This window comes from Salvelinus fontinalis, chromosome 10 (genome assembly GCF_029448725.1).
Source record: "Salvelinus fontinalis isolate EN_2023a chromosome 10, ASM2944872v1, whole genome shotgun sequence".
In the NCBI taxonomy this organism is placed as follows: Eukaryota; Metazoa; Chordata; class Actinopteri; order Salmoniformes; family Salmonidae; genus Salvelinus; species Salvelinus fontinalis.
In genome coordinates, this window is record NC_074674.1 from 3,430,927 (window position 1) to 3,440,018 (window position 9,092).

General features: G+C 43.4%; 1 pseudogene; it reads right to left on the reverse strand.

Annotated features, from left to right (window-relative positions):
• Positions 1-308: 308 nt before the first annotated feature.
• Positions 309-2,164, reverse strand: LOC129863151 (zinc-binding protein A33-like; annotated as a pseudogene).
• Between the last annotated feature and the right edge of the window lie 6,928 nt (positions 2,165-9,092).

Consider the following 9,092-nt stretch of genomic DNA (forward strand, 5'->3'; position numbering starts at 1 on the left):
TGTGTTGAGTTATTTTGAGGGGACAGCAAATGTACACTGTTATACAAGCTGTACACTCACTACTTTACATTGTAGCAAAGTGTCATTTCTTCAGTGTTGTCACATGAAAAGATATACTCAAATATTTACAAAAATGTGAGGGGTGTACTCACTTTTGTGATATACTGTATATTGTGAATCGTCCAAATTTCTGAAATAAAATATGGATATTACTTTTAGGCCATATCGCCCAGCCCTAGGTTACATGTAACTTTAGTACACTTCAATCCCTATCCATTGACACATTCCTATCAAAAGATAAATATTGATCATTCAGTGTGATTGACAGGAGAGATGATCAGAGGCAGAGTTTTTACCATCATTATTCATGTAAGGGCTAAGGTATGGATAGAGTTTCTCAGTGAAGGTGCAGCCAGTGATAGAGTAGATATGAGCCCTGGCCTCCATATCATAAAAGGAGACCTGACCCTCATAATCCATGAACACCACAACCTTTTGTGGCTTCTCTCAGGGAGAGAGTGACACATGGCACAAGCTGTGTATTCACTCCCATCCCTCAGGAACACAGTCCAATATTTTAAAACACTTTTTAAACATTTTATTTAACCTTTATTTAACTAGGCAAGTCAGTTAAGATCAAATTCTTATTTACGACGGCCTACTATGGCCAAACCCGGACGACGCTGGGCCAATTGTTCGCCGCCCTATGGTACTCCCAATCACGGCCGGATGTGATACAACCTGGATTCTTATGGGTCAGTGAGATATTCCCCTTCCTGTTGATGGACTTTATGTCCACTTCTACATCCCACTCAGTCTTACCCTTAACCTTCACCTCATAGGAAAATCTCCCTGACGAGAAGCCCTCCTTTCCCAATACAATGACAACATGATCAAACCTTTCTGGGTTGTCAGGAAGATCCTGTCTGATGCCTCCAACTCTCACTTGTTTCCGATCCTCAGACAGGATGACAGAAGGGTGTGCTGCATGAGGGTCCAGAGTCACATCCACTGCATACTGCCGAATCCTCTTCAGTTTGAATTCAGGCAGCTTCTTCATTTCTTTATTCAGTGTCTCTTCCAGCTGATACATGGCTCTCCTCACGGTTTCCACACACAGATCACTGTGAACACTGGTATCAGACCAGTCCTTGGTGGATGGAGGAGCACACAGGAATGGGGAGCTTTGGAGGTGGAGGTGGTCTTCAGTGTTTGAGAGCTGTATCAGCTCGGTGCTTCTCTTTAGCTCAGTGATTTCTTGCTCCAGCTTTAATGAACCCTTCAGCCTGCCTCTCTGTTGCTTTCCGCTTCTTTTCAATCACCTCAATGAGCTCAGCGTGGCTTCGCTCAATGGAGCGCACCAGATCAATAAAGACCTGCACACTTTTTGATATCTCGCTCTCTGCAACTCTCTTGCTGAGCTTTACTGATTGTTTGACCTCTATAACCTTCTGCAGTCGCTCCTGGATCATGTGCTGAACTTCTGCCTCAGTCCTTCCCAGCTGAGCCTTCCTCTCTCCACACTCTTCCTCTAGAGGGACAGTGTCATGAGTAATTTTATTTTATTTTTATTTTACCGTTATTTTACCAGGTAAGTTGACTGAGAACACGTTCTCATTTGCAGCAACGACCTGGGGAATAGTTACAGGGGAGAGGAGGGGGATGAATGAGCCAATTGTGTGGTCTGTTTTCAAGCACAAGACACAAAGACACATTTGGTCAGTGCTACAGAGCAGCTCCAGGAGTCTGTCATGCTTCTTACACATCATGTCTTCCAGGTTCTCAGCTTGTGGCTCTTTAAGGCTGCAACTCTCTGATGAGGCTCCAGGTGAGTGTCACAGTAAGAGGTCTGACACAGCATGCAGGACTTCAGGGCCTTGAGCTTCGTCTCAGCGCAGACATCACAGGGGATGTGTAGGAGTTGAGAAGGGCATTGTTCTAGGCTTTTGATAGCTTTAACTTGAACTGACTTCCTGAACTGAGCAACCAGCTCAGAAATGAAAGTATTGATGCAAAACTCAGGCCTCCTGTAGAATGTCTCCATACACATTGGACACTGGCATAAGTCATTACTATCCCAGTACTTTGTGATACAGGCCATGCAGAAGTTGTGCCCACATGAAGTAGAGACTGGCTCACTGAACACATCCAGACAGAGAGCACATCAAATTGTATTGGTCAAATACACATGGTTAGCAGATGTTATTGGGAGTGTAGCAAAATGCTTGTGCTAGTTCTGACAATGCAGCAGTATCTAACATGTAATCTAACAATTACAAAACTACCTAATACACACAAATCTAAGTAAAGGAATGGAATAAGAATATACAGTTGAAGTCAGAAGTTTACATACACCTTAGCCAAATACATTTAAACTCAGTTTTTCACAATTCCTGACATTTAATCCTTGTAAAAAAAATCCCTGTCTTAGGTCAGTTAGCATCACCGCTTTATTTTAAGAATGTGAAATGTCAGAATAATAGAGAGATTTATTTATTTCAGCTTATATTTCTTTCATCACATTCCCAGTAGGTCAGAAGTTTACATACACTCAATTAGTATTTGATAGCATTGCCTTTTAAATTATTTAACTTGGGTCAAACGTTTCAGGTAGCCTTCCACAAGCTTCCCACAATAAGTTGGGTGAATTTTGGCCCATTCCTCCTGACAGAGCTGGTGTAACTGAGTCAGGTTGGTAGGCTTCCTTGGTCGCACACGCTTTTTCAGTTCAGCCCACAACTTTTCTATAGGGTTGAGGTCAGGGCCTTGTGATGGCCACTCCAATACCTTGACTTGGTTATCTTTAAGCCATTTTGCCACAACTTTGTAAGTATGCTTGGGGTCATTGTCCATTTGGAAGACCCATTTGCGGCCAAGCTTTAAGCTTTAACTTCCTGACTGATATCTTGAGATGTTGCTTCATTATATCCACCTAATTTTCCTCCCTCATGATGCCATCTATTTTTAGAAGTGCACCAGTACCTCCTGCAGCAAAGCACCCACATAATATGATGCTGCCACCCCCGTGTTTCACGGTTGGGATGGTGTTCTTCAGCTTGCAATTATCCCCCTTTTTCCTCCAAACATAACGATGGTCATTATGGCCAAATAGTTCTATTTTTGTTTCATCAGACCAGAGGACATTTCTCCAAAAAGTACAATCTTTGTCCCCATGTGCAGTTGCAAACCATAGTCTGGCTTTTTTATGGCGGCTTTGGAGCAGTGGCTTCTTCTTAGCTGAGCGGTCTTTCAGGTTATGTCGATATAGGACTCGATTTACTGTGGATATAGATACTTTTATACCTGTTTCCTCCAGCATCTTCACAAGGTCCTTTGCTTTGTTCTGGGATTGATTTGCACGTTTTGCACAAAAGTACGTTCATCTCTAGGAGACAGAATGCGTCTCCTTCCTGAGCGGTAGGATGGTCCCATGGTGTATATACTTGCGTACTATTGTTTGTACAGATGAACGTGGTACCTTCAGGCATTTGGAAGTCGCTCCCAAGGATGAAACAGACTTGTGGAGGTCTACAATTTTTTTTCAGAGGTCTTGGCTGATTTCTTTTGATTTTCCCATGATGTCAAGCAGAGAGGCACTGAGTTTGAAGGTAGGCCTTGAAATACATCCACAGGTACACCTCCAATTGACTCAAATTATGTCAATTAGCCTATCAGAAGCTTCTAAAGCCATGACATACTTTTCTGGAATTTTCCAAGCTGTTTAAAGGCACAGTCAACTTAGTGTATGTAAACTTCTGACGCACTGGAATTGTGATAGTGAATTATAAGTGAAATAATCTGTCTGTAAACATTTGTCGGACAAATTACTTGTGTCATGCACAAAGTAGATGTCCTAACTGACTTGCCAAAACTATAGTTTGTTTACAAGAAATGTGTGGAGTGGTTGAAAAACAAGTTTTAATGACTAACATAAGTGCATGTAAACTTCCGACTTCAACTGTATACATATAAATATATGGATGAGCAATGACAGAGCGGCACAGGAAAGATGCAGTAAATGGTATAAAAAAAACAGTATATACATATAAGATGAGTAATGCAAGATATGTAAACATTATTAAAGTGGCATTATTAAAGTGACTCATGATCCATTTATTAAAGTGGCCGATGATTTCAAGTCTGTATGTAGGCAGCAGTGATGGCTGATTAATAGTCTGATGGCCTTGAGATAGAAGCTGTTTTTCAGTCTCTTGGTCCCAGCTTTGATGCACCTGTACTGACCTCGCCTTCTGGATGGTAGCAAGGTGAACAGGCAGTGGCTCGGGTGGTTGTTGTCCTTGATGATCTTTTTGGCCTTCCTGTGACATCGTGTGCTGTAGGTGTCCTGAAGGGCAGGTAGTTTGCTCCCGGTGATGCGTTGTGCAGACCAGGTGACAAGATGACAAGCCAAATTTATTCAGCCTCCTGGGGTTGAAGAGGCGTTGTTGCGCCTTTTTCACCACACTGTCTGTGTGGGTGGACCATTTCAGTTTGTCCGTGATGTGTGCGCCGAGGAACTTAAAACTTTTCACCTTCTCCACTGATGTCCCGTCGATGTGGATACGAAGGTGCTCACTCTGCTGTTTCCTGAAGTCACCTCCTCCCTGTAGGCTGTCTCGGCATTGTTGGTAATAAAGCCTACTACTGTTGTGCCGTCTGCAAACTTGATGATTGAGTTGGAGGCATGCATGGCCACGCAGTCAAGGGTGAACAGGGAGTACAGGAGGGGGCTGAGCACACACCCTTGGTGGGCCCCAGTGTTGAGGGACAGCGAAGTGGAGAGGTTGTTTCCTACCTTCACGACCTGGGGGCGGCCCGTCAGGAAGTCCTGGACCCAATTGCACAGGGCGGGGTTGAGACCTAGGGCCTCCAGCTTAATGAGGAGCTTGGAGAGTACTATGGTGTTGAGTGCTGATAGTCAATGAACAGCATTTATTTTAAATTGCACCTTTATTTAACCAGGTAGGCCAGATGAGAACAAGTTCTCATTTACATCTGCGACCTGGCCAAGATAAAGCAAAGCAGTGTGACAAAAACAACACAGATTACATTTAAACAAATGTACAGTCAATAACACAATAGAAAAATATATGTACAGTGTGTGCAAATGTAGAAGAGTAGGGAGTAAAAAGGCAATAAATAGGCGATAGAGGCGAAATAATTACAATTTAGCATTAACTCTGGAGTGAAAGATGTACAGATGATGATGTGCAAGTAGAGATACTGGGGTGCAAAAGAGCAAAAGGACAAGTAACAATATGGGGATGAGGTAGTTGGGTGTGCTATTTACAGATTGGCTGTGTACAGGTACAGTGATTGGTAAGCTGCTCTGACAGCTGATGCTTAAAGTTAGTGAGGGAGATATAAGGCTTCAGTGATTTTTGCAATTAGTTCCAGTCATTGGCAGCAGAGAACTAGAAGGAAAGGCGGTCAAAGGGAGTGTTGGCTTGGGGGATGACCAGTGAAATATACCTGCTGGAGCGTGTGCTACGGGTGGGTGTTGCTATGGTGACCAGTGAGCTGAGATAAGGTGGGGCTTTACCTAGCAAAGACTTATAGATGACCTGGAGCCAGTGGGATATGTAGTGAGGGCCAGCCAACGAGATCATATAGGTCGCAGTGGTGGATAGTATATGGGGCTTTGGTGACAAAACGGATGGCACTGTGAAAGACTACATCCAGTTTGCTGAGTAGAGTGTTGGAGGCTATTTTGTAAATGACATCGCCGAAGTCAAGGATCGGTAGGATAGTCAGTTTTACGAGGGTATGTTTGGCAGCATGAGTGAAGAAGGCTTTGTTGCGAAATAGGAAGCCAATTCTAGATTTAATTTTGGATTGGAGATGCTTAATGTGAGTCTGGAAGGAGAGTTTACAGTCTAACCAGACAACTAGGTATTTGTAGTTGTCCACATATTCTAAGTCAGAACTGTCCAGAGTAGTGATGCTGGACGGGCGGGCAGGTGTGGGCAGCAATCGGTTGAAGAGCATGGACTTAGTTTTACTAGCATTTAAAAGCAGTTGGAGGCCACGGAAGGAGTGTTGAATGGCATTGAAGCTTGTTTGGACGTTTGTTAGCACAGTGTCCAAAAAAGGGCCAGATGTATACAGAATGGTGTCGTCTGCGTAGAGGTGGATCAGAGAATCAACAGCAGCAAAAGCGACATCATTGATATATATAGCATTCTCACATGGGTATTTCTCTTGTCCAGATGGGATAGGGCAGTGTGATGGTGATTGCATCGTCTGTGGACTTATTGGGGCGGTAAGCAAATTGAAGTGGGTCTAGGGTGACCGGTAAGGTAGAGGTGATATGATCCTTGACTAGCCTCTCCTCAGAGAGGAGACTGGTGGAGGTGGCAAAAGCCAGAGCCTGAGACCAGCCTGAGACCAAAGTTGAAACCATATCAGTTATAGTTCTTGATCATTTCAGTTTTCGAATTATCATGGCAGTATTTGACAATTCTAACTTATCTTAAAACATGGTTTTACCTTTATGGATGACATAGCTACCCTCAACATTAAAGCTGCAATATGCTACTTTTTGGTAGACCTGCAAAATGCATGTAATAATGTGGGTTATAGATCTGTCATTCTCATTGAATCCAAGTCTAAGAAGCAGTAGATCTGTTCTGTGTGCACTATTTCTATGCTTCCCATTTTTAAGTTGAGTTTTTGCCTATTTTACTCTAGGTTTTGTACACCAGCTTCAAACAGATGAAAAGACAATATTTTGGGTTAAGGGAAACATGTTTCACAGCGGTTTAGATGGTACAATTATTCTCTACACAATGGCTGAAATTAGGCAAACTTAGAATTTTAGCAACCAGGAAATGGCAGAGCGATTTCTGCATAGTGCATCTTTACATTTTTGGGTGACATTTTGTCTACTATTGCAGATACCATAAGAGGACATAAACAAGATAAATTGTCATTGTCCTCTGTAATCACATGCAAACATGTGATTATGAATCAATGTTTTCTGTTCCTGGTGCCAAGCAAGTTGAGATTATTTTAAGTTTGAAAGACTGCAAGGTTAATGTCTTTCGTTTCACCATTGAGGAATGTTTGTTTCACTTCAGCAAGTGAGTTAAAATCTTCCTCTCCTCTGGTAATACTGCCATGAGCTTTCTTAGTGTCCAACAACCTTTATCTGCCCTTAACCTTGTTCCGAGCACCTCCAAAATAAAGGTCATGTGGCTTGGTAAGAAGAATGCCCCTCTCCCCACCTGTGTAATTACTACCTCTGAGGGTTTAGAGCTTGAGGTAGTCACCTCATACAAGTACTTGGGAGAATGGCTAGACGGTACACTGTCCTTCTCTCAGCACATATCAAAGCTGAAGGCTAAAGTTAAATCTAGACTTGGTTTCCACTATCGTAATCACTCCTCTTTCACCCCAGCTGCCAAACTAACCCTGATTCAGATGACCATCCTACTCATGCTAGATTATGGAGACGTAATTTATAGATCAGCAGGTGAGGGTGCTCTCGAGTGGCTAGATGTTCTTTACCATTCGGCCGAATGGTAAAGACGGACAATTTTTATATATATATATACTGCTCAAAAAAATAAAGGGAACACTTAAACAACACAATGTAACTCCAAGTCAATCACACTTCTGTGAAATCAAACTGTCCACTTAGGAAGCAACACTGATTGACAATAAATTTCACATGCTGTTGTGCAAATGGAATAGACAAAAGGTGGAAATTATAGGCAATTTGCAAGACACCCCCCAAAACAGGAGTGATTCTGCAGGTGGTGACCACAGACCACTTCTCAGCTCCTATGCTTCCTGGCTGATGTTTTGGTCACTTTTGAATGCTGGCGGTGCTCTCACTCTAGTGGTAGCATGAGACGGAGTCTACAACCCACACAAGTGGCTCAGGTAGTGCAGTTCATCCAGGATGGCACATCAATGCGAACTGTGGCAAAAAGGTTTGCTGTGTCTGTCAGCGTAGTGTCCAGAGCATGCAGGCGCTACCAGGAGACAGGCCAGTACATCAGGAGACGTGGAGGAGGCCGTAGGAGGGCAACAACCCAGCAGCAGGACCGCTACCTCCGCCTTTGTGCAAGGAGGTGCACTGCCAGAGTCCTGCAAAATGACCTCCAGCAGGCCACAAATGTGGACCTACAAAGCTACAGTTTTCTAACGTGAAGAGAAGACCGCTTCAGAAGATCTCTGATTGCGCCGTAACACCAGCTTGCCATTTGTCCTCAGGCCACGACGTGTTGAGTTGCCAGGAAGGTTCTCCTTGCTAAGACCAAGCAGCTCCACCACACTGCTCACCTCTACCACACTGCTCACCTCTGACCACAGAGAGAGTCAAGTCACCTTGAGACAGCACATTTCAAGTAGTCATCCCACCTTGTTCCCTACCTCTGACCTACAGTGTGCTCCACGCCAGAGCCTCAGCAGAACTATGCTTCATACCAGACCGTCTCATTACCCTCCTGAATATAAGACCAGATTAAGCTCATCTTTGATATTTAACTCTCTGTGCATGTCTAAGAACACCTCAGCTACAGCAACTGAGAGTCCAAAACACTAACAGGGCCAAGTCACTTGATAGACATTTAACCGCTGGTGACAATAACTCCCTCTACTCGCCACCCAGTAACACAAGATGGTTGTCATCTTCTGAGAGAATCAACATGTTGGCGAAGCAGCATAACTTAGCAGCCCAAGTTGGTTTATCAAAAGCCATCAGCCCACAGAGGAATCTGCAGACAAATGCCTCTGTTCAATCCAATAACCAAAGAATGTTCAAACACCATGCATATTTTACAGGTGTATATGACACAGGTCCCAACCTGGAAATTACAACTCATTCTCTCTCCAGCCTTAGCTCAGTCACCTCTTCACAGCTCCCCAGTTTCACTAGATCATATGACTAATCTCACCAGATCCTATGAGTGTACACACAGTGCCCCAGCAGACACAAAACATTTGATGACAGAGGAAAGAATAAGAGCGATTGGTTCAGAAATGAATGATAGTGAAATACATCATATCAGTCAGCTTAAACAGCAGACTTAAAAAAAAAAAAAAAAGATTTGTTTGCATTTCGTAATAGAAAGAATAGCTTGGAT